This window comes from Falco naumanni, chromosome 4 (assembly GCF_017639655.2).
Source record: "Falco naumanni isolate bFalNau1 chromosome 4, bFalNau1.pat, whole genome shotgun sequence".
In the NCBI taxonomy this organism is placed as follows: Eukaryota; Metazoa; Chordata; class Aves; order Falconiformes; family Falconidae; genus Falco; species Falco naumanni.
This window is the reverse complement of record NC_054057.1, coordinates 32733258-32758791: the sequence shown is the minus strand read 5'-3', so window position 1 is coordinate 32758791 and position 25534 is coordinate 32733258. Positions and strand designations below refer to the sequence as shown.

The following is a 25534-nucleotide window of genomic DNA, read 5'->3' as shown; positions in this document are numbered from 1 at the left end:
TTGTATCTTCAAATAATGTGTCCATTTTTATAAGTCCAGAAGAAGCAGGAGTACACAGGAAAGCAAGCCTGTTTCAGTGGACATAGTGTATAATACAGGAAAACAACCACCTCTTGCAGAAAAACACCCATCCATACAATAAAACTATGCCTGTTTTCTTTTTTGTCTTGGAAATTAAAAAGCTAGATTTTCTTCTTACAAGCTCCAGTTCAATGCAATTCAATAAATACTAAATTATTAATCATGGCTTTAGTTTTTAATTAACTCAGATGATAAATACTCAAAGACTCTTTCATGTCTCCATCTTAATTATTTTGATTATTTCTAACACCAACAAGCATAAAGTATTCTCAGATAAGTCAGATTCCAGGACAAGCAGAGCAACAAAAGCTCATATGAATTTCTCTACTTTTCCCAGCAATTTTGCACTCAGAAGGGAGCTATAGAGAAAATGGCATCATGAGGAATACAGGCAACGTTTCTAGCTTAGTCTTGGCTCCTTCTGAGGCCACTGGTATGAAATGGCACTAACCTCAGCCCCCTCAGGCTTTTGAATTTGCCTACAAGAGTTTTTCATCCTGTGCTGCCCAGACAGAAGCCAATTAACTGACAGCAAACCAAGAAGCTCAAGTCTTCATAGCTGACAGGCAAGATTAAATCAAATAAAGGTACCATCTACATGTATTCCCACTGTTATTAAAAATCTTCAGACTAATTCCTGCCATCGCTGTTTGAACTGGAATTCAGATAAAAGCACTCACATCCAGTAAATGGAACCATTTCAGGAAATATGCAAACATTTGGTTCTTCTCCTAACAAGAAACAACTTTTCTCAGTTTGAAAAAAAAGCACAATTACTTAATGAGCCTAAGCAATGCTTTCCAGTTCATTCTTTTTAAAATGAAATGCAGATGTACCCTAGTTCAACATTAATTATAATCAATATCACACAGTAGGTCACAGCAAATAAATACTGGGCATTTAAGAAGCATCTAAAAAAAAACAAATGAGCAAACCCAAAAAGCAAAACAACAAACACAGAATAATAAAAAACCCAAACCAAAAAAAAAAAAAGAACCAAACAAGAGAAACCCACTTAAACCCTATTTCTCATCTTCAACAGCTTCCTACTGGAAGCACTGCAGTGCAGGGCTGACTGGGTGACATTGACTCAATCTCACATAAGTCTGTTCACATCCAATTACATTATAAAATAAAAGTGCTATCCAGATTTCCAACACATTTTTAAAAACTCTTCTAGCTTACTTAAATGGGGATGTCATTGTTTTCCTTCAGATTTATTTATTGTTAACATAGCCTCTCAGCTGGAAAAAAATGGTTTGATCCTTTCCAGTTTGTTTGGAGAATCTGATATTCCTTAAAAGTGTTGTTCAGATGCAGCTGAACTCTTTACTGAAGTTTACACAGCAAACAGAGGCTATTTGTCGCACTCAACTGTGAGGAAAACAACAAACAAGAATATCCTTACCCACCACAGACTAAGAGCCATAAATTCATAACGTGGAACAATATCCAAACATACAACTACCAAGGAGTAACCACACAAAACGCCAAAACAGCCCTCTGAAATTCTGAGAGACTCACGTATGACGTAAAGCAGTATTAGTACTGCACACAGACAATAAGCCATCTCTCTCAAACTAAGTACTTAAAATCATAAAACTTCATAGCCCATGAACAATTTTGACCTGGGTCTAATCTTCACCTTCACTGCAAGCCTACGGACAGCACGCTGCACCCAGAAAAATCCCTGCTGCTTTGCTATATAAAAACAGAGTACACAGGACCTTTTACACACAGGGTACACACTTCCCTTTACCCCCAGGCGAGGATTCCCAAAGGGTGTGTAGAGCATCCCACAGGACATACCCACACCTTCACCGAACCCACATGCTTACAAATGCGTTTCAATGGCAGTGTTTGCACCTGTGATGAATGCACACATACACATCCTGCTTCTCCATATGCAACTGTTGTACCACAGGGAGCTGCTTCAAGAAGGTATGAACATAATTGGTATTTCCTTCAATAAATCTTCTCAAGATATAATAGCAATTGCAGAGAGAGCAACGAGAGCTGGGTGCAATGGAGAAGGCATGAATTTTACCAAGTTATGCAAACTGGGTTTCAACTACATTTTCCAGTTGTGGAACTTCTCTAACAGACAAGTATTTCCAAAAACTTAAAAAATTGCAGTGAAACTGTTCATAAACAATTGTTCTACCCCACCGAAGCAGAGGTTAAAACCACAGAGCCAGAGCCTTACAAAGTTTAAACATTATAAAATTAAACGTACTCCAGGGCCCTCCAAAAAACCCCGTCTCCAGGTGAAGTTGCATTGCAGGTTTTGTTCAGGTGGATATGGGACTAATAAAAACTAGTTTTGATGCCTGCCACTAGTTTTAAGGATCTCAGTAAAAATCTCAGATTCGGTGACTCCAGAATGAACTCTCATATATCAAATATATAAACTATCTGTATATAGATTTATATATACACTTTTACTCATAAGTCAAGAAAAGGTAACCATTCAAAAAGTGATAGTGAATAGTGATAGTGACCTGCTAATAAATCAGAATGGTCAAAGCTGCAAAAGGATCTCACAACCACAAGTGTGGAAGCTGAATTACAGATGAAAATCACTGCCTATAAATGTAAACTAATGCGTTAAAAAAAATACACACACACCCCCAAACACATATAAACAGAGATGGGCTCTACACCAGCTTATACAAATGACATTTTAGGGTCATCAAGGATGCTGTCTGAAAATGTCATCTTGACATCTAGCAGCAGATAAAAATCTATTAGTTTTGGCAACAGAACACAGTGGGAGGAGGCTTAATGGGAAAGATTTAGATAGAAAACCAAGAAGCATTATATTGTGACTTCATAAAAACACATAGCTCCCTGGTAGCTCAAATTCTGGTTGCTGTTTACTCCATCACAAGAAGAACTTGAAAGGACATAGGGCATAGCAACATGGCTGCTCAGAGATTATACAGTGACTTTTATAACAAATTTTTCATCATGGAAGAGAGATGCATACAGGCTGGCTAGAACAGAGGTCCCTAAAATCAAAGGGTATGAAAGAGAAACTGAGGCTCACAAACTAGAGGTCATTTAATAAAATGATTGACAATTTTCAAATGAAAGGAAGAGTTATTTTACTGATGCTTTACAGTTTTGTGGAATTCGTTGTCACAACATACTCTGAAGGTCAAATGCTACAAAGGAGGATTATAGAAGGTAGGAAAGCATAAATCATTAAACATGATGATCACGTAGAGATCTGGGCTTGGAATACATCAAACTGCTGACTAGCAGAAGCCAATAGTGTCTTCCAAGCAAAAGATCGCTTTATGCTACCTTCGTTTCTTACACTCTTAAGTATCAATTATTTGCTAGTGTTGAAAATTTTCAACTTCACTGTGATCCTGTAGAGATACTCTTGTAATTTCCTTTCTCTTCTCAAACATTTCTAATAGAAAAAAATATTTAGATGTTATGTTCTAGTAACTTTAGCATAGTATGTACAGTGTATTATTTAAATTAATGTCTATATATATAGTTACTGCCAATAATCTAACCAACAAACAGCAGTAAACAGCAAACACTAAAATCTCCTTTCTTTTGACAAAAAAAAGTTATCATTTTTTCAAGGTATCAAGAACTGAAGGAATTTTCTTTGTAATGTATCAAGAACTGAAAGTGTGGGGGGGGGAAGCATGTCCAGTAAGCTATTTAGAAGTTACTAAAATAGTCATTGAACTTGTCAAGGTTAAAAAAAAAAAAAAGTCTCCCCATGTTATGACTGCTGCTTTTTTTTTTTTTTTCCATATTTTAATGTACGCAGTATACTGAATTCAGCAATGCATTTAACTGCATTTGTACATAAATTGAGGACTTAGCTAAGAGGAAGATGACACTACTCAAGGTTTTGTTTCCATTGACTCAGAATGGCATTTCTGATGAATAAGAAATTGCAAACAGGAAAATAAAACCATAATGGGCCATGCAGATTTCTGCAGCAGGTACAGGGAATATATATCTAGGGTTAAACCTAAGTCATGCCACAAGAAAATGCAAAAGGTTTGTACACATCAATGAAATCCTGAAGTCTCCAAATGTTAGCACGTGAATCCTTGCAGAAGCCTCAGCACTATCCAAAGTTCACAGCTGAGCTCCTTTTAAAGTGATGAACATTTTTATTTTCTAAATGGCTTTAAGGAGGAATTTTTTTTAATTGTAATATAGATATCAAACAAAAAAATTACCTTAAATCATTACCCACATGACTATTTATTAGGAACTGGTCACACTGTACATGTTTGAGTACTTTAAACTGCAGCCTAGTCCCTTCTACTATTTACATCCTTCAGCGTCCAAGCTTGTGTGCCTGCCCAGTCTTAAATATCAAAAGCATTTAAGCTTATATACTTAGTTAAGAGAACTAATGGCAGCAGGCAAGTAGAAGAATGTGTTTCACATATTGAAGACTGTCAACTTATTCTCTTATTGTAGCCTTGCCATGCATTATTTTCTACTGGGGAACCATTCTTCAGAAATGCTACATAGGTAACTAATGACTGTCAGCTTAAAAATTGTTAACTTATTTACTAACAGATGTCTTTTTAGATTATTAATTTCTTTTGGAAGCCTATAAAGGCTTGTAACAAGACTAGTTAAATAAATGTTTTAGCTGTGACCTCAGGCAGAATTTGTTCTAAACAGCATCCTTTGGCTGATGAAGCCTGAAATCAGAACCTCAGTTCTTGGTACTGTAACCCTCTTTTGGAGTACACGAAGGAATTTTCTACTCATTAGCATAATTTTCCATTTATATTTCTGAGAGAAAAAAAATTCCTTTGTTCATAAGAAACAAGCAAATAGAAGTGACAGAAGTTAATTGCTAAAATGCTTCACAAGACTATTTTACCCAGTCATTTTTCCTACACCACGTTCACTGAATGGCAAATGCCTGCCAGGCTTAAGCTGTGGTTCAGTCCATATAATGACATTACGTTAGGAAACTGCTTATAGGGCTAACCACAAGATTATACAGAACAAACTTGAGGCAAAAAAAAAATCACAGAAGTTAACAAAAAGATTCTAATTACTTCAGTTTAATAGCTTGATTTTACTTCTACATGATTACAGTAAGTGTTGTTAGTCTTCATTGTACTTTTTATTTAGAAGTAGGACAAAAAGTAATAGGAAAAGGCCTCTTTTATCAGTAGCACTTCTATGACAAGTTATGCTTTAAGCATAAACAAGGAGCTGTGGCATTCAGATGGGAGGCATGTAATGTTACTTCTTCCCATGAGTAAACCTTCTCTGATACAACAAATTCATAGTAGAAAGTTGATTTTAGCAGAACTGTGTAAAACACTTTCTCTTTCCCCCAAATAAGTTTGCTTCTAATGATTCTGCCTGTTGACCAAGCAGCTAGGTCACCAAAATTGCTGCCATCATCACAAAGAGCTAAGATGCTATCTTCATGTCTTAACAAGCTTCTTTCTGAAATCAGGAGAAAAAAAAAGATAATCCCAAGTTTTGCTAAAAACTTTCACTGGGCAGGGAAAACTTTACCTGAAAAAAAACCACTAAACTTCTGTAACACAAAACTACATTTGTTTTAAGCCAAAAATCACAGTTACTTGGAAAATGTTTTCCTAGTAGAAAGCACTGCAATTTAACGCATTAGAAATGGTCTAATGGGTCCAAGAGGACCCCATCTAATGAAACTCTTTGCATTCTCTTTGCTATCGTTGATTAGATCAAGCCATCACTTTCTGTGTCCTGGGTGACTTCTACAACCACTTTCCTCCTTTTTAAAATGGACCTTGTACACGCTCACAGGAAACTTGTTAAACCTGACTAGATCAGCACGTGAAACATTGAATTACAACAAAATACTAGCATCAGTCAGTGCCAAAATCCCAAGAATCACTTTCCTTTTTGATCATAAGAGGCTCTCACACACAGGAAAAACAGAGGACAGGCCATCCCTTTATGCAGAGAACTTAGCAAAAGAAGAGCTGTTGTGAAAGGGCTGGAGAAGTTCAGAGAGGACAAAAACCTAGATCAGCTAAACAAAAACTTCAGTAACTCAGGGCAAATAGCACTTCTCTCACAAACTTTTTTTGTGTTCTGGCAACCACCTTTCCACTTCGGAAAAGTAGAGTCATGGCAGTAGTTAAAACAGCAACACAGCAAGCCACACTACTCACAGGCACCCCCAATGCCACACTTTTACTAATGCTATTCACGGCTTTTTTCCCTAAAAAAGAATAGACTGAAATTTCTGTAAAGTTTTCAGACTCCAAGTCAGACAATTTGAGTATTCTATGGTGAATAATTAATACCCCAAGAGGCAGAAGATCTCGATTGTAAACTTTTTTCTGAGAAACTGTAGCATACTAACAAGGCTGGAGTCAGAGGTCAATCAAAACACTCCTGGGGAGACTAGTGATACCAATGCAAGCAGCTGCACTTTGCAACACAGTATCAGTGCTACAACAATCTTCTCGTTTTTTAAAAGCACGATAGTTTTACTTCAAAAGTGCTCAATTCCATTGCTGAAAAGCAACAAAGTGTTAAAAATTATAAGGCACATATTCAGACATATAATATCATCTTTCAGACATGTGCCTGACAATGCAATTTGAGCCTCTGCTCTCATACAGGTAACATTATAACTAACTTCACTTAGTGGCTAAGACTCGCTGATGAAGAAATAAAACAGTTTCTAACTCAGATGCACATTGAATATATGACTTGTTAGAATAGGATTAGATCAGCGTTCAAACTCCATGCACAGAAGAAAAGTTTACTAAGCTTGGTTTTTCCTTCAGCCTAGTTTCTGAAGTCCCAGTTCAAAAATGTAGGTCAAGTTTCATCCAGTCCAAACTTTCTCAAAGTCAGCTTGCACAGTGCAAGCCTGACCCATTTTGCATGGGCCATTCAAAACTAAATAATTAAATTAATCAGGTGGCTGCATCATTTTTCATCATACATTTTTTCTGCATTAAAGGTCTTACTTATGAAAAATATTAGCGTTTGAATTCCATACTCTGAAGAGCAGACTGTTGTAAAGAACTCGCATCTTGAGGCTGATTAGTTAGCTCAAGGTGGATTAGTTCTTTCTGCATTTTATTTAATAATACCTAAGTAGACAAGTGGTAATATAATGGTTGAGCACAACAGAATATTTTTTTTCTGACCACAATGCATTAGTTCCATTGAAGAAAAAAAATAAAAAAAAAACAGAAAAAATAATGTTACTACTATAATATTATTACTGTACTGCTTCCTTCTTTTGGGAAGCTGAAGAAAGACAACTCCAAATCTAGTAGCTTTTATGAGCATTTGAAATAGAGGAATGGGAAGCATTGTGGACAAACTTCTTCTAATTAATAAAACTGACCTAAATACTACCCTATGTGTGTATGTCAATTGGAAAATATTCTTGCAAATTTCACCTAAATTTTTTTCATTAAGAAAAATATTTCTACACTAGAAGTCACATTTTCTGAGGCACTTTTAAAAATAGATTCATTCTGATTATTAAATGATTTTATTCTGAAAAGCATGAAAAGCAGTTATCAGATTTTTTTTTTTTTTTTTTGGCTGAACCTGCCTTAAAGCCATAGCAACTGTATTACTTTCTGTGCAGCAAAAGTTGGCATATATTAGTCCTCTTTCTAAAAATTCCTGGTAATGCATTTCAAAGTGTTATTTCAGGCACAAATAGAGTGAATTTCTTAATATACATACCACAGATTTTCTATGAGGATAACTATTATGAGAAATTCAGGATAAGCCCACTAAGAAGAGCTGCTCAGGTAAAAGGACTTTCATAGCCTGAGAATTACTATCTACAGTCTTGGCACTTGGATTTCTCAGAATACAAACTAATGCTCTATCTGTGATGTAGCTAATTATTAATAGTTAAATATCTTTAAATGAAGCATTTTTGAAGATCTCTTCCAACATCAATAGCTTGCATGTATTCAAGGCTTTCATTTTCAAGGAAAATGCTAAAGGTCCCTGAATCTGATACATATGTGTATGTATATATAAACATCCATTTGTATTCAAATACATCATTAAGATTATAAACATGTGTCCATTAAATACAAATGCATGATTATCAGATTAACTAGAGTTTTTGAGACTTTCATATATAAATCTGGATGACAGGCCAAAGTATAATCACAGGCATCAATGGAATTCACCAATCAATAGTGGAGAATATCATCCAGTGCCCTCTGCAGAAAAAGTTTTATCAGAAGACAACTTTTGTGCAGAAGATAAATAGAATAACCTTCATTTATTTTGATAGGTTCTGAAAATATGAAAAGTAAGCAAGATATCTTTTACAGAGGAATCTTGGATAAAATACTGTTTGTGCTATTAAACTTTATACAGAATAGACATTTCAGTCAAGTCAGATTTTCAGACTTATTTCTGTTGAAAACTCTCAGCCAAGATCTTCAGAACTTCCAGCAGGTTATTTTTAAATTATGTAACCAGGCCAGAGACTTTAATCAGGCAAAACAAAACAGAAGTCTATTTGAAAAATAAAATGTTCTGTCCAAACATTTCTTATTTAGCGAGCAGCACTAGTTCACCTTCAGCGAAATTGATTACGCTTGCTATGCAATATTTGAAGGGTACATTGTATTGTAATGTACCTCTTCCACTTCTCTATACATGTACTTCTCCAACTGCGCAGATTGAATTTGACTTAAACATCTAAGAAAGGGAGTAAAGACAGAAAACAATTTACCATTTAAAAAAAAATGTATTTCTAAACATAGATTAACCTTTTCCTCAACACCAGCTCATGACTTCAAGCAGGGAGGACAAAATCCTACCACCACTGAAGCAAAAGGAACTTTAACACTGTCTACAAGAAGGTTGGATATCTTCTGTCAAAATAAAGATGTAACAAATTTAACTTATTACTCATTTAAATTACTAATCTTTTATCAGGTTGTGCTTGCCTTTTTTTTTTTTTTTTTTTTTTTTTTGGCACTACAGTTAAGTAAAAGATTATTTTTCCATAATTACTATAAAGGCCTTCCACAAGCTAACATTTGCAGTATCTTCTGTATTGCATCCTATTTCCAAGTGTAATGACCCTCAAAATCCAAGATTGATTTTGGCTTTACTCTGATCAATACTAATCTCCAAGATACATTAGACTTTGCATTGACTTAAACAAAAAGGTCATTATATGTACATTAGTCAATCTCCAAAAAATTTATTAAAGTTTATTAAAGTGATTTCTGAGACCACAAAAAGTGTATTGCTACAACCATTTCTGTCTGGGATTTCTATCCATCATTCTTAGTAAGATTTACATGCAACTGATAATTCACATAATCTCATAGTCACTGTAGTGGATTTATCAAAATGTCTTGACCTGTCCTCTATTATTTTAAGATTAATATTTTTGTATGTATCTAATGGGAGGAACACCACCATCTTATACAGTTACTGGACTATTGGAATCCATTCTTATTCATATTAAAGTCAATGGGAGAATACATCTCCCCTTCAGTGACAGAACAGAACTCTTAAAGACTGGGCGAAGAGCCTAAAATACTACATTTAAGTCTCCCTGTAAGCACATTGGAAGAAGCTTTTTCAATCAAAGGACTCTGGCCAGCACATTTTTGAAAGAAGAATCACAGCACCCAGAAGCATATTTACATAAACCTCATTTTTGAAAAATACAGATTTCTGATTAGTTTTTTAATGATATTGACTGGTTTCAAAATAGGACTATAAAACTTACACATGCATTAAAGTAGGTGATAACATTATTGCAAAATTCTTGCTGACTGATCTGGGGTAGTCTCCTCATCACTTTTATCCTCCTTCCTCAAACACACACACACACACTGTCTCAAGCTTAGCAAAAAAACACTAAGAAAAGAGAAAGAGCAATAAATATTTGATTTTAAAATTATGAATTATAATTACTAAGTTAATTTAATGCCTTTTTTGTTCATGTTACCAAATGTAATTTTGCCTCCCTATGACATTACAGATTTCAATAAAACTATTTGCACTTCAGATAGATAACACAATTTCCTCTTTGCATAGTAAAGACCCCATATTGTAAAGTATTTGAAGCAATAATCATGTGTTACTCTCTCCCTCAGGCAATTTATCCTAAATTAAGTAATTCTACAACCTAGCTGAAATTTTATAAGGCAAAATACTAAACACTCCATGAAATTTCTATCCAGAAGTCTTAACATAATAAAAAGCAATATAACATCATATACTACTTTTTTTTGTATGTTACCCATAGATAATTAAATACAATACTGATAGACCTTATGTACGTACAAGTTTGACACATCAACAGCATTTGCTTAAAAATTCAACTTTAAACTTTGCCTTAACTCTGGAGATGCAGATCCTAAAAGACACAGGAGTAGGCAGAGTAAATTGATTAGTAACTGCACAGGGAAAGAGGCTGCTTAAAAAAAAAAAAAAAAAAAAAGCCTAAAAAAGCAGCTAGTAATCAAAAGTGAGGACATAAAAAGCCAGAGAGGAAAAAAAAAGAGTTTTGTAAGCATAGTGACATATTTCCAAAATACCATCCAAGTTCCCTAACAATGGCTTAAACATGTCTTTCATGGCCAGAGTGTAGATGTCCATGCTTCAAACTCAAATGTCTGATGCCTTTTGGATCTCCACTTCTGTAAATCTACAGCCACCAGTGATCTTCTAATGCACCAGAGGTGAGCACGGGACTAGTATCACTTATCCTGCTCCATTTGGAATCTACAACATTTAAAATTACCCATGTAGAGTATTCCTCCACTGCATAAAATTGTATTAGAAGTAAACTCATTTCTACCCAGAAAGACAAACAACTAGCCCCAAAATATACAGGTTACCCAAGTATCCGCCAAGTGACAGAGTAGTATTTCCCAAACATTGCCATCCTGACTTTTACCAGAGAAAGTACAGCACATCCTCTTCGACAGTCGCTAATGGCTTAATCCAAAAGACATCTCTAAGGAACAACCGAGAGCTAAACAGAAGCCTGTGCCATTATCTGAAATGCGAGTAGTTCCGCTGAAGATGCTGGCAGGCCACATAAGAGAAAAACGACATTTTTTTAATGTACTACACAAAGACAGAGAGAGCGAGAAACAAAGATTCCCTAAACTAAAGCTCTTCTAAACTTGTCTTTCCTTTTCTTTTAAGATTCTCTGTCATTGTTAGCACAGTTTCAGCTCCACAAACTGCTGCGGACACTTCCCTTGCTGCCCTTGATATTTTAGGGTGAAAGAAGAATGTCTAAAAATGTCTAATTTGCCCACTTTTTTTCATTTTTTTTTTTCATGAAAGGGCTATGATTGAAAACCATTTTGAATATTACGTGTTTTCAGGGGAAATATGTAAGAGCCTATCAGGCCACACAGAGGGGGAGCCAGTCCTAAGCACAGACTGAGGAATAAGAGAGTGGGGGAGCTTAATCTCCCACTTCAGGCAGCCTGAAGGGCTGCTGAAGGAAGGGCAAAAGAAACAAGAATAGCGAGACAGGCTGCACACAATGCGGCTTTAGCCTTCTAAGGCACAGACAAGCAGCTTAAACCTGACGCAAAAGAGAAGTCACTCGAGAGGGGTTAAACGTTGGCAGGTGCCAAAAAAGAATGGAGGGTTTCTGAAGCTGTGTTTTAAACATACTGGCATGTTGTGTGGCATGACGGTTAAGGCTTTGACAGAAGCTAAATGCAACCATTTCCCTGTGACCATACCACTGCTAAACACATAATCCCTCCTGGAAAACAGAAAAACTCCTTCTCAAAACTTCTGCAGTATTTCCCCATCACTTTTTCTGCTGCCACTGGGTGTTTCAGAACCCATGTGTTCCGGGCTGTCTGAATTTCTGCAAGAAAATTTCGTCAGGGGTAGTAGATACTCAGTTGTTCTCATACCAGCAATGTCCCTCATCACAAGGTTCTGCTTCCTTTCTGTTGATCGCTTTCTGAGTTTGCGGGGTCCATATCTTACATAGCTTTCATTTCACATGGTCAAACAACCAAGGATCTCCTTTACCTCTCCACGACAAGGCAGGCTCACCATACATTCAGACCATCCTGTCAGCTCTTCTCAGCACCTGGTCCAATTTCTGTTATTTTGTCTTGAAGATGAGTGATCAGAACATTTCATCTCATCGTAAGTTACTATGGAGGTGACACTAATATTTTCATTAGATCTTTCAGAACCCTCTCAGGCATCATAAGGTTAGATTTTGGGTTTTACATCGCTACATGATATTGTCAGTCTGGGTGAATATTTCCTTTACTTACTCCCTAAGTTTCTATCAGACAACAAATCTTATATATGTTATATACTCAGAGAACAAATCTTATATATGTTATATACTCATATAGGAATATGGGGACTAATTTATTAATTACAACATCATCGCAAGGCTTCAACTTCATCAACTTGTGATATCAACATTTTTGCCAAATATACAACATAGGAGAAAAGCACAACTGTGGAGAGACTTGGTTTTCGTTCTCGTATTTCAAGAAAGCTGCTATACATCCACACACCACCAGTCAACCATCTGAAAGTTAAAGTGGATTCTCAAATTTTACAACAGTGAATTTCAATCTGTAATATGCAAATTACTTCCAAGAGGTCTAATATACATACTGAAGAAAAATGGCCCTACGGACAGCAAGTTTTAAAAGGGAAATTGATTCCACTGGGAAATTGTTACTGGTCTGCAAACTGAAACAAATTTGAGAACCCCTTCTGGTATACCTTTCATGGGGTAGTTTGAGGACAGGGCACAGTTCTGACAGGCCCTCTATGCTTATGATATGTAAAATTAGCAGCTCAAAGAAGACATTGAACATAGCCCAGGAATAGTTCTACTTCTGGAAGAAAGAGTAACTTTTACATCAGAACGCTCCAGAATAGCGGACTGAAACCTGTGACGTATGTGCATATTAGCATTCTAGTTCATCTTTTCCTGCATCTCCTTCACCACACATTTATTCCTGGCTGCAAACCCTGGCAGGTAAAAGACACAAGCACATGAGAAAATAAATGAAGAAGCAATTTTTTTCCCATATTATTAAACAAATCCCAGAATATCCCTTATATTATCTACACATTGTCTTTTCATTCTAATGAAACAGCTGGATAAGAATTAATGTAATACAGTTTTGCAACTGTTAAAAACACTTTCTTTTTCTGATTACATTCTGAATACATTTTGGATACATTGATTAACTCTTGATTAACCATGATAAACCAGTGACTTGCACCTTTAGAATTTAAAGCGGTCAGGGAGAAATAAACGACAGGGCATTTCACTGCACTCACATTGACCGAGTAGTTACCAAAGGAACTGCTAAGAATGGAAGGCATGGGATTTGGCTGCTTCAGCTGAATGCATTAATTCAATAAGACTTTTCGTATCAAGTACAAGCTAATCATTAAAACTACCCCTTCCTCCTCCAATCACTTTAATGTTTGAATATAATCCAAATAAAAACGTTGTTGTTCTCATGTGGATTTGAAGGGGGACCTAACAGAGCCAATCCTAGTTCCCTCCCCCCCCCCCCCCCCCTTATAGCCAGCTGTGACAAATATAGTATGTACAGCCGCAGTAATATATGGTACACTGACATGATATATAGCCTGTAGAATTACTGTCAGAATATCATCACTTTGTCAGCTTCCCTTTACTCCCTCTTGCCATAAAATGCACGAGATGGGAAGATAAATGTGGATCCAAGTGCCTAACCATAGCTGGAATGTCTGGTATTTTTTATTGCCCAGTAAAACAAATTATAAAATACCAGGAATAAAGTGATAGTTGTTAAAGAAGCCCTACATTCCTTACTTTACAAAGACAAGACGTTGACAATATTAAGCTGTTCCCAGGACAAAAAATCTGAGTAAAGTAGAGCAAGTGCCATCTCACCAGAAAACTTGTATTACTCCGGAGTAGGGCCATAAAAAACAATGGAAGTTCTGATAACTTCAGGTAAGAAAAAGAAACATCTCCACAGTCCTGCTGAACCTAAAGTCAGAACAGGTCTAACAAAATTAACCAGTCACATAAATCTTGATTTTTAAAAAAGGGCTTGAATTATTATGTAATATTATACCAATGGCCTTAACAGAAGCCAAGGCATTCCAAAATAAAGCCAATACTGTAGCCAAAACAGTAACACATCATGGACAACGTGTATCTAAAACAATCACTTGCTCCTAAAGCACAGCACACTGTTCTCAAGCAACTTTGGTTAACATTCATCTCCCACTGTCTTCCAGATGCCCTCCTAGAGAACTCTCAGTAAAAAAGAACATAGGCTTTCTCAGCAGGATCTCTGGAAAAAGAGGACTGAAGTTAGGAAAGGACAAGATAGGTCCTGTGACCTATACATATGTTGAATAATTTTCATATGTTATCCTACAAACATTAAAACTAAAGGATGACCTGATCAGTTTTTTGGAAGTGAACATTCTTAATGAAGTACCAGAGTCTCTTAAAACAACTTTGTTCAGTACAGCTCCATCAAACTTAATGCTGATTCATAAACTGCTAAATGTAGCCACGTCAGAATTTTAACTCATAAGTAAGCATGCCAACCTCAGCGTGACACATGAAATAGTGCATACTACCCCATCCCTAACCCAGAACTATTGTTTTCAGTTTCCATAATAGCGCAGGTTTACATTTCACTAAGTTATTAAAACACCAGCAGTTGTATTTAACTTTATGCCAACCCATTTACTAAAAGAGTGACTTCTGTAATTACACCTTTATTCTCTACTTCCCTTTTGGTTGTTTAAGAGTGCTCCCCAGAGGAACTATCAACGTGCGGGATACAAGCCTGTCCCCATCCCCTCTGCTCTGTTGCCACACGCCTCTTGACTGCTAGGGCAGCATCAGCTCCTCCCGCCCCGTTACCGAACACCCTATAGCCATGCATGTACCAGCCCCGAGCGCTCCCAGGCACCCAGCTGCGCTTCTGCTGGAACACACCGGGAACGGCTACAGCCCAACTCCTGGAACACGCACAAACTAACCCGACAAACGAGATTTTTTTTCCCGAATGCCTCTGAAGCACAGCAAACCCTTGCTCACCCAGCAGCTTGGCCGTTCCGCTCCTGACCCGCCGGCTCAGCCTAGCAGACCCTCCCGACGGCTGCTCTGCGCCCGGCGGCTTCTTCGCTTTCCGCAGGCACGGCTGCACGCCGCGGGTCGGCTCTGCGCCCCCGGCCCCCGAGAGCGCAACCGCAGCGCAGGAGCCGCTTGTGACACGGTTACACCGCGAAACAGCCACAGAGACCCCGAGCCCTGCGCCCAGCCGGGCGCCCGCCCGCCCGCGCACCGCACGGCGGTGGCGGCCCGCAGGACCTCCGGCACAAGCCAGCTCCCGGCCCTCCGCGCCAAGAGGGGCAGCCCGGGGACCCGCGCTTTCGCCTCACACCGGGCGCTGGGTCGCGGGTTAACCGAGCCGAGCGGGGGGGAGAGGGCGAAGCGGGGTCGCAGGTGAAAGCCCGGCCCCGAGCCGCCCGCCCGCAACTTCCCACCGCAGCGCCCGGGGTGGCTCCGCGCCCTCCCCCCCCCCCCCCCCCGCCCCGGCCCAGCGTGCCCCGCCCCGGGCAGACGCCCCCGCAGCGCCCGGGGCCGCCCGCACTCACCGCGCCGCTGCCCGCCGGGACGCGCAGCGCCTCCCTCCCGCGGCGGGCGCAGCCCATCGCCCCGCGCCGTCCCCCGCCCCCGCGGGCGGCCGCCCGCCCCCCCGGCATCACGCGGCCGCCCGGCCGCCCCTCCCCAGGAGCCAGCGGCTCCATCCGCAATGCAGCTGCGGCCGCCCTCTCCTCCTCCGCCTCCTCCTCCCGCCCGGCCCGGCCCGGCCCGGCACCTGCCCGCGGCCCGAGCTCACCCGCTGCAGCGCGCCCGGCCGGAGCGGGGTCTGGGAGCTCCTGCTGCCCCTCAGGGGCGCGAAACCAGGAGGAGAGATGGGAGAGGAGGAGGGAAAACAAGAACAACAACAAAAAAGCCGCAAAGGGTGTTATTTCCAAAAGGACTTTTGCGGGCTGCATCTACCCTCGAACCTATTACTGCGGCGGACTCCTGGGACAGGGTGAGATTAATTGCCCTGTGTTATGAAGAAAATGATAGATGCCATTAATCAGGGAAGTTGTAAATCATCCACGTTTGTAGATGGAATCCAGAGATTAGCTGGGACAGATGGCAGGCAAACACAGTGCTTTCCAGGGCTGGCATAACAACTGCTGGAATTATTAAACAGCCGATGACAGGATCTCATACGTTTTCTTAAAGACAAGTGTTTCTTAGGAAGATGAATATTCACTTCATATTATGAAAGAGGGTTTCCAATCCCTGTTACGTTTCCCTTTCTAAGTAATGAAAGTATTGGCTGTTCCTTCCTGGATGTCAGGAACTTCAAACTTGAAAAAGAAACAAGATTTTTCACACAGATACCTTCCAGGCGCGGATAAGAAGCACAACCAGGCAAACTACACAAGTACCCAAATCACTGCTATTGCCCTTTGTGACAAAAACAGGCAAAGTGGTGTGTTGATAGATCTGTCCTAGTATCTCCAGTAGATTTATCTTTACATGCAGTAACTACTACAGCCATTTTTTTTTCAGGTTTTCATGAAATTTGATGAATGCAGTGAATCAATGCCACTTTTATTCACTACCCCTAAAAGAACATTAAATTCTGTGGAATCTAAATATTCCAAGTGGATGGAAGACCTTTTTTTCATTAGTTTGCCCTGATTTTTTTCACGTAGCAAAAATGTGCTGTGGTACAATCAACTTCAATCAATCTTTCATGATATCACATTGATTGATATGTCAAATGCTTGTCTAAATGTAAGCTTACCACCAATATCTGACTGAGTAATTGTGAGCTTGATTGCGTGTCCTGCAATAATGTGATCAACCCACAGCAATATCCAGAATTTTGCAGAAACCTGCTCTATAAATTCAATAAGAACATCTATTCTATCATGTAAAAGGGACCACAGTCCAAAACTTGGAGCTTTATGTAAACTGTTTACCATGTTAACCAGTTTAATTTTCATTATTGAAAACATCTTTAAAGAAATTTCATGTTATTTATTTTTATTAGATTGAAGAAAAGCTATGTACAAAATATCAAAAGTGTGTTTTCTTTGTTTTTAACGTAGTCTCAGCATTTGGATTTACTGAGCACTGTACGCTGAGGCATCTTAAAATTGCTTCAGTATCTGATGCAGAAGCAGTCTTGCACACAAATATCAACTTTCCTAACTTTGGTGCAAAATCTAGGGAAAAATAAGGTTTATACTATTTATTTTTTAAATCAAAAGGGAAAAGCTACCACTTCAAGAGGAGAACGAGGTCATTGATACGACTCAGAAATATCACTCTATACAATCAGAATAATTTAGGTCGAGGAGGACCTTTGGAGATGATCTAGTTCAACTCTCTGCTTAAGGCAGCACAATTCCAAAGCTACATCAGCTTCCTCAGCACCTTGTCCAGCCAATCTCAAAAATGCCCAAAACTGCAGAATCCGACCTACCTGGAAAAACTATTCAATTTTGCTTATTGTGGAGAATGCTTTCATTTTTCCTAATAAGAATTTCCCTTGCTTCTATTTGTGTCTCTTACCACTCATCCTTTGCCTGGGCTCCTGAGAAGAGCGTGGTTCTGCCTTCCCTATAAGCACTCCTGCAGCAGTTGAAGATGGCAATTGGTCACCCCACCTTAGCCACCTTCTCTTCAAACCTCTCAGAAATATCACTAAGTGTTCACAAATTCACTACTCCTTCTTATTCCTTTTTAATAAATCTCACTGAATATAATATTATAAAGGAAACCTGCTATTTGTTGGGGGGGGGTCCCATCTCCCAAAGTTTTAAAAATTGATAGCTAAAATGACTCCTCTTCTTCTAAAAGAGGTACTCATGATGAAACCTATACACAACAGCATGGTCAAGGTAAAACTTCCTCCTAAGTTCTTGTTTCTATCAGAAAAAGTAAAGATCTGGGTCAAAGTCATTTATATCCCATTTGGCCATACAAGTTGGTCGTACAGTAACTTTAAGGGTATAAGCAGCACCTACAAAGCATTCTGAGTTTTCCCAAGCCTTACGTAAAAAAAAAGTTTAAAACTGAGTGTCATGTTTTTCTGCTAACAGTGATGATGTTTGCCTGAGATGTGGTTTCTTGGTTATATCTGAAAGAGAGTACACATTTTTACACGCGTGGCCCATGCACAGCCACGTGACTAATGCTGAGCTGGGTTGTGAAGTGAAGCTGTGAGGGATGGTAGCTCAGAGGGAGGTTGGGAAAGCGAAGAACTGGCAAAATGGGTGGCCTGGGTTGAAGCTGTTTTCCCTTTTGTTCACACAAGCTCTGGTTTGTCTGCCATCTCAACAAAAGAGAAAACTCGAATGTCTAGCTATTGTATTAAACTCTCTGAGTTGTTTACCAGTATTCTCATTAATAATATTTGTATTTTTATATATTTCTCCGTTACATAAATGATGTGGGTTTTCTCTCTGCATGCACATATATACAGCTTATAAAAAAGTACATACACTTATAAGGTATGTAATCTTAAGCATCTCCTGGTTACAGGCATCCCTGTTTTAAAGAATCTCCATTTCACACCAGGACTAAACAGGCAGGTGCATCTGAAATGTAATATTCTGCAATAATGTAGAATCACCATCACATTCTAAACAAATCCAGCAGCCTTGCAAGATGTGTCTGTAACTTGCTCTGTGTGGGTTTTTTCAGGCTGCTTAAAGCAAATCAAGGATGAGAACTGGAAAGAAATTGTCTCAAGTGTTCAGAGAGACAGTCTTTATAGAAACAAGCAAAGAATATCTTCTTAAACCTGTTAAGAACTCGTGAAACCTTCCAGAGGTTTTGTAATTAATAATTTTTAAATTAAAAAACACACAGGAAAAAATCTTCCCTGAGGGACTTGACAAGAGAAAATACATGTTCATAGTCAAGGAGTTAAACAATTCAACAAATAGGAGTGGGACAAGGAAGCTTTTGCCTCAGTTCAGCAAAGCTGTGATAAATTGACTGAGTTGTTGCTATTTTACATATTCTATACCTTATGTGACATTAATTAGTTATTTCAGTGGACAGAAGCCTCCCTAAGAAATCACCAGCACAGCAGACCCTAATTGGCATTCCTGTTTACAGTCTGTGTAGAAAGCACTAACTTTCTAGCACCATGTGGACACCGATGGCACACACAACTATACCACTGATTACATTGAAATGGTTAAGGCAAAAATGATGCTGAAGCACAGATAGACTTACATTGCCAACACCTATGATGCAACAGAGCACTTACCTGCTCTTTTCTGGACCATTGCCTTCTAGACTTGTTTGAAAATAAGAAAGATGCTATCATTGAATAAATGTATTTTTTCTTCCTCCATTTGAAATGCGATTCCCAGCACAAAGTAAGCAATGTGTTAATTTTTTCTACTCAAGGACTGTTCCTATAGACTATAGGACTACAGAAGTCCCTGCGCAGAAGGCTGTGTTGTTACAGTGCAGCAAAGCATCCAGTCATTCTTCTTGCTGATTTCTCCAAGTTGTAACTAATCTAGCTGTACCTAAGGATACTCACTGAACCTTTCTTTTTTTACTTAGTAGTTTAATAGAAATTACTTTCAAAACATATGAAAGTTCTTGTGCATTTACACATTTTCAGGCAACATACCTAACCCTTTACAAAATACGAATTACTGTCAGATTCGTAAACTATTAGAGAAATGTTATTAATTTAATGAAAAATTCAATGTGTTTTTACAAAAAGATTTATATCCCTGATCGTCTATGTGGGGTGGGGGAAATAGATTGTTTCATTTCAAGTTAATATCAGTGTTTTAACCCACCTTTCCCTTGCTTCAAGCTGAAAGTACAAGGAGTGTGAGGACAACATTCCAGTCCTGGATTCGTGCTCCTGGAACAGGCTCTGCACTGGACTCCCTGCTTTTCTTTCACAAGCACTTACTTGGGAAGCTGAAACTCTGTCATTCACTGCAGATCCAATATATACCAAACAAAAGCGTGTCAGCTTTAGCATTAGAAAAGCTGATTTATGAAAACAAGAACCTTTATTGCACACCATTATTACACTTGTAATGCCTATATGCAACCCCAGTTGGATACTACCTTTATTAATGATAATGAAACTTCTTAACATTAGTTAACTACTGAATAGAAGAGTTTTTTCTTGCCAGTTATGGTGTTTACACTAGAATTAAACTGACAAAGGATAATTTACTGAAAAATTCTTTTTTTTCCTTTTTTTTTTTTTTTTTTTTTTTTTTTTAACTATAGTTTGAAGACTAGAAAAACTCCAGGGAGCTGGCAAATCAAAATACAAAGGTCAGTTTCTGTTTACAAAAGGAGAATATGTATAGAAGGAAGGAATTTTCAGGAAAAGCTGGCCTGCTGTGAACTAATTGCTCATTACTGACCACCTCTTAGAAAACATGTAGATAATCGTATTTCAAGACATATAGCATAGCTGAAATTTTGACAGAATAGACAAGGCTTGAATCTGCTACAAAGGGCCATGTATCAAAGGTACAAAGGACCCGATGCATAGCTAAATCAGGAACTGTAAAAATCCAGTCTGGTTAAAGAAGACTGGGGAGACCTTCCCAGATTTGCCTGTATAGAGCTAAAAATGTATCCCCAACAGCATCCCTAAGTGTGCTGCAAGAAGTCACTAATTTATCAGTAAGAACAAATACAACATCACTCATTCCAGCCCTACTGATGTATTATTTTTCTCTCAAGGGAGCCCCCTTACGTAGCTACATGGAGTAAGATGATGCTCTTTGGCCCTGGGAGTAGAAGCAGCATGGTGAGAAAAGATCTCCTAGGCTTTCATTTGTTTCAGTTGTTAGCCATAAAATTGTACTGAGTTTTTCTCAAGTGGACCAAATGCATGATGTCTATGTAGACACTATACAAGTAGCATACGTTTTACATAAAAGATTTATAGGACCTGGTCTGACAACATAAAGGCTTATGCAGCATTTTCATCCACTAAAAGCAGGTACCAGGTCATCCTATCACTAGCACGTGAACTGAAGATGAACCATTAGAAGTGGTCATTTTGTAATGCACTACAATCTAAACAACACAGTTTTCAATTTTAAACTTCGTATGTCCTTTGCTGTGTTGGATAGCTCAGGTATGGCCAAGTGCAGACTGCACCTCACTGTGATTTTGTCTCAGAAAAATGGAGATATCACTGCTCCAAGGGACAGGATCAGGAGATGGCATCTGTCAAAAAGGAATTGTTTCCCACAGTGAGTTTTCTGTTTCCTCTTTACCACCAATTCTACTGTGATGGTACTTTTTTTTTTAGAAAAGGTGACAATTTTCTACTAGACTTGAACGTTGTATAGCATACACAAATATTAATTTCATAATTTATCAATAGATCATTATTGTAATACCTCAGAAAAAATGTCATGATGTCTAAGACAACTTGATCAGTGATCTAGCATGAACTCTGCAAGGTATAGAATGGTCTATATAGGATTATTTTGGAAATGTGGATATAGAGTATTCAGCACATTTTTAGAGTATGTAGAATATCAAAATATATTTTTTTTGTGGTCGTCTTCAAAGATATTTTACTGTCACACAAAGTACAGTCATTCTTTAAACTGGTATCACATAAGCATTACCAGAAGAAAATAAATCATAATAAAAACTGCCCAGCAGAAATGGTTGCAGAGCTATGTTTGTATCTTTTAAAATCCCTCAAGGGAAAATAACTGTGCATGTCTATTCATATGACCGGGTCTTCTGACACCTTAGGGAATTTCCTTTCCTGGCTATAGAAACGTTTTGGAGGGTGAGGATGTGGGGTCAGATTTTATTCAGATTCTAGTTGAATTTTTGTGCTTGTTTGTTTTTAAATGAGGCAATAAAGTTTCAGCGTCTAAAGAAAGGAGAGGTATAGCTGAAAGAAGACAGGAATAACTAAACTTGCTCTCTTACACAAAATGCCATCCACAAGTGCTACAGCTGAAATCAGTAGCATTTTCTAAACTTCAGTAAAATTGTCAAAAAGGGAATTTATAACACCAAATAAAGAATAGGCAGCCCAGTTCTCATCCTTGAGTTTGAAAGCAAAGTTTTCTGCAGCTTTGATGAGGATATTATTTCTTTGCTGCCATTTCTGATATATATTTACATATTGAAAACCCAGGAAAATTGACTAATGGGCCACACATATTTATAACCTATTTAATAATATAAATTGCATTTTTTGAGCTAAATTCTGCATTAAGAAACCCAATTATTTTTTAACCTTAAGACTCTAGACCTTAAAAGCTAGTGTTTAGGGATGGGTTTATTTTGTCATTTTTCTAGCTGATTTATAAAAAAAATTCAAACCAAACCAAAAAAAAAAAAAGAAAAAAAGATACCCAAAACCAGATTTAAGGATTAAGGATTTGGGTACTCAGCTGCTTTTTAAACACTAAAGGCTGAATCCTCTGGACCCAAGAGGCTGCAAGACCCCTAGGGTGGAGGGGGCCTGGAACCAGCATCGCTTTCTCCATGACTTCTAACTCTCCACAGACTGAACAGTAATCACCCACTCAGAAAAAAATGACACCTGTTCAAAGGCTGCACTGAACGAAAGCAGAAGATTGTTTCAGTAGCTGAGAGCTGCTGGGATGTGGGATTTCAGTTACAGCCTTTTATTTTTCTTCCACTGGACACACACCACCTATGGACAAGATTGGCAAACATGATCAGAAGTATGTCTATAGACTCTGAGGTACACAAAGAAGTATGTGATTTTATTTTTTTTTAATACAAAAAGGAAGCACTATTGAAAGCTATATATCCTAAATAAAATACGTTAAAACTTTTATTCAGCTTTCACCTGCTGAATAAAAGTGCTGGAGTTATGTTTTACAAATTGTGAATATGATAATGGGTAGAAAGTAACAACAATTTTCAACTTTATACGTTCCTTTTTCTAATTTTTTCCCCATCTTATAGCTGCCTTGGAGCTTAGGAAGTTGCTTTATAAACGTGAATAAAACTGATATCATCCCTGCAAAGCAGACAAAATTCTCATGTGAGAAGCAGAAAGAAATGTCAAATGAAAGCTATCTGGAATCCTGTCTTCTACTCCACAAAGCATAGGTCATTATATTTTAGGTTTTAATGTATTTTAAAAAGCCTTCAGGACCATCAGTTTGTCACTCGAGTAATTGTCCTAATGCAATATGGAGAGAAGGTAAAAGAAAAGCTCTGGAATCAAGCTTAAGTCCTATTTTCAGAAAGCACTTACGATGCCTCACTGAAAACCCTTTGAAAAGCCACACTTAGACCTTTCTGAAAATTAGAAAATTACTGCAGTCAGTCTAGGCAATGGTTTAAATTTCCAGAGAACTATCTGGCCTAATCAAAAGCTGTCGTTCCCCACCCCCTTCTTTTTCCTATAGCTGTAGAGTGAAGAGCATGCTTCACGAAGCCCCTAGTGGCACTAATGATGCTGTCGCTCCTTTTTGCTGAGCTGTCATTTCTCCTAATTATCATTTATATTGGGTTCTGCTACTTTCTGATATTAATATTGCCACATACATACCTTAATTGTTAGTCAACACTATGCAGTACTTATTCATAAGAGAATTTCAGCCCCCTCGACTTCCCTGAAGCCTTGAAAAATTGATGGATGTCTTTAAGATGGTCCCTGCTTAATGCTCATTACCAGGGGAAGAGTTAGCTGTCCATAAAACCTTTAATTTTATACTTGCAAATGTCCATTGTTTGAGCAAAATGGATAATTGAGCACCTAATTAGCGAATACCTGCTCCCACACACAATTAGCCAATTTGCAGGAACAGATGCTGGCTTATGAACACAGCAAAACTAGTTGTAGGGGCATGCAAGTTCCTTTCACAAGTGACTCCCTTTGACCTCTTAAGTTTCAAGTTACTTTCCTTTTCCAGAGATGTGTGGAGGAAAGGAAATGACACTATGTCAAGTGTTCCCTTTAGGATTTTATACATGGAAATAATATAAAAATAGTGTGAGGGATCTTAATAAATCTCTGGAAAATCCCTCACCCTTAGATCAGACCCAGGCTCTGGCTCCATTACCTTCGTGGCTACAGTGTAACTGGACCACATGCAGTTGCTCACCTTTTCTTTTTCACATCAGTCTTAGTTAAATGGAAGGCCACGTGATTTAGCTACTGAGATGTGTCCAGATCTACTCAAACTAATCCTAGGTTCTATAATATCATTTTAGTAAATCCTACAGTTAAGTCCTGCAATGTATATTTTTACAACTGTTCATTTAAATCAATAGGTCACCCTGTTATCATAGGTACACTTGATGTGGTTTTTCCCCTGGAATCGGGTTTCATTTGCTTTGCTTTGACCAGTTCATACCCTGCCAAGGCCATTCACTGACTATGCTTCCACGGCCTAATCTGATCAAGTTTATCATTTGCCTTCAAAAGATATATCTCAGTTATTTCACAGAGGAAGATCTCTCTACATATTCAAATATTAGAGTATCTCTATGCAACAGATACAAAGCAAAGGGAAAGAATGGAAGTTCTCCAAAACATGAAAATTAAGCTGTTTGGGGAGTGGTACCTATCTCACAGGCAAGAATCTGCCAGTGCGTAATTCTGGCACTTCAACCACAGCCTGGTCCTATAGCTTTCTATTGCTCTTTACATGACAATCAGACTAACAGCCTCCTAAAACACACAGAGAAGGGTGCCCGGCCAGGTCACTGGTTCTCCATCACCAGGGACCAGGAACGCTGCCACAGGCAAGCGGAGCCAGCAGGCTTACTGCTGGGGGCAGCCACTGATGTCAGCGTCAGCAAAATCTTACTCTTAAACCAAGAGAAAAATGGAAACCGGTACAATGCAGGTGTTTTGCCTTTGTAATGGAAAGATAAAACTGTAATTAGAAAACATCCTGATCTTTGAAAAACTTCAATGAGATGCTAGATCTCTCAAAAAAATCTTTCCACTTTGGTTTACCTTAAGCCTTTGTAATAACTAGATTCCTTACCTCATTACAATGGATTTATTACTTTCCCCTCCCAGAAGAAGTGAGGAACATCTGTTGTATTTTGTCATGTTAAAAGTATAATAAGCACAATATGTACATCTCTGGAACAAGTTGTTGCTGTTTAAAGTAAATTCTGTTTGTGAAGAGAGGTAAGGGGACAGATGCTCTGTTAATTAGCATGAAACAGAAGTAGAGCTTCCCATAACTTTAGGCAGCACTATGACTCACTCATTTTACTAATACAAACCTGATCAATTCTAATTCTGTTTTCTACAGAGATTAATTTCCTGATTACATTTGATCCACTTGAAGAAGACTGAGAAAAATAAGTCAATTTGTAACATTAAACACTGAGGAACCTTCTGAG

The 25534-nt window shown here is 38.3% G+C and overlaps 1 protein-coding gene across 2 annotated transcripts in view; it reads right to left on the bottom strand.

Moving 5' to 3' along the window:
- THSD7A (thrombospondin type 1 domain containing 7A) overlaps positions 1 to 15627 on the bottom strand; it is a 288313-nt gene extending 272686 nt beyond the window's left edge. The window contains exon 1 of one of the 2 annotated variants that reach the window (XM_040590314.1): positions 15176 to 15627. The gene's annotated coding sequence lies outside the window, so the exon portion shown is untranslated. The remainder of the gene's footprint in view (positions 1 to 15175) is intronic. The other variant, XM_040590313.1, reaches the window with a different exon arrangement.
- Between the last annotated feature and the right edge of the window lie 9907 nt (positions 15628 to 25534).